Consider the following 916-nt stretch of genomic DNA (forward strand, 5'->3'; position numbering starts at 1 on the left):
ACTTTCGCCAGTAACTCTGCTGTGCGAGGTGGAGGGAGGTGGAGGTGGGTTGGGTTGGAAGAGAAGTCGAGACTAAAGGAAGAGCCGGAAACATTGAGATGTCTCTAAAGCTCACCCTCCATCTCACCTCCCTGGCTTTTCTAGCCTTCAGGCTTTTAAAATCACTGCAGATGGTGACTGCAGCCATGAAATTAAAAGACGCTTACTCCTTGGAAGGAAAGTTATGACCAACCTAGACAGCATATTAAAAAGCAGAGACATTACTTTGTCAACAAAGGTCTGTCTAGTCAAGGCTATGATTTTTCCAGTAGCCATGTATGGATGTAAGAGTTGGACTATAAAGAAAGCTGAGCGCCGAAGAAGAATTGATGCTTTTGAACTGTGGTGTTGGACAAGACTCTTGAGAGTCCCTTGGACTGCAAGGAGATCCAACCAGTCCATCCTAAAGATCAGTCCTGGGTATTCATTGGAAAGACTGGTGTTGAAGCTGAAACTCCAATACTTTGGCCACCTGATGTGAAGAGCTGACTCACTGGAAAAGACCCTGATGCTGGGAAAAATTGAGGACAGGAGGAAAAGGGGACGACAGGGAATGAGAGAATTGGATGGCATCACCGACTCAATGGACATGAGTTTGGGTAAACTCCGGGAATTGGTGATGGACAGGGAAGACGCGTGCTGCGGTTAATGGGGTCGCAAAGAGTTGGACACGACTGAGCGACTGAACTGAACTGAACTGAGGAGCGGAAGTGAAGTGAAGTCGCTCAGTCGTGTCCGACTCTTTGCGACCCCATGGACAGTAGCCCATTAGGCTCCGCCATCCATGGGATTTTCCAGGCAAGAATACTGGAGTGGGCTGCCATTTCCTTCTCTAGGGGATCTTCCCAACCCAGGGATCGAACCCACGTCTCCTAAT

Source organism: Bison bison, unplaced genomic scaffold (assembly GCF_000754665.1).
Source record: "Bison bison bison isolate TAMUID 2011002044 unplaced genomic scaffold, Bison_UMD1.0 scf7180017863415, whole genome shotgun sequence".
NCBI classification, from domain to species: Eukaryota; Metazoa; Chordata; class Mammalia; order Artiodactyla; family Bovidae; genus Bison; species Bison bison.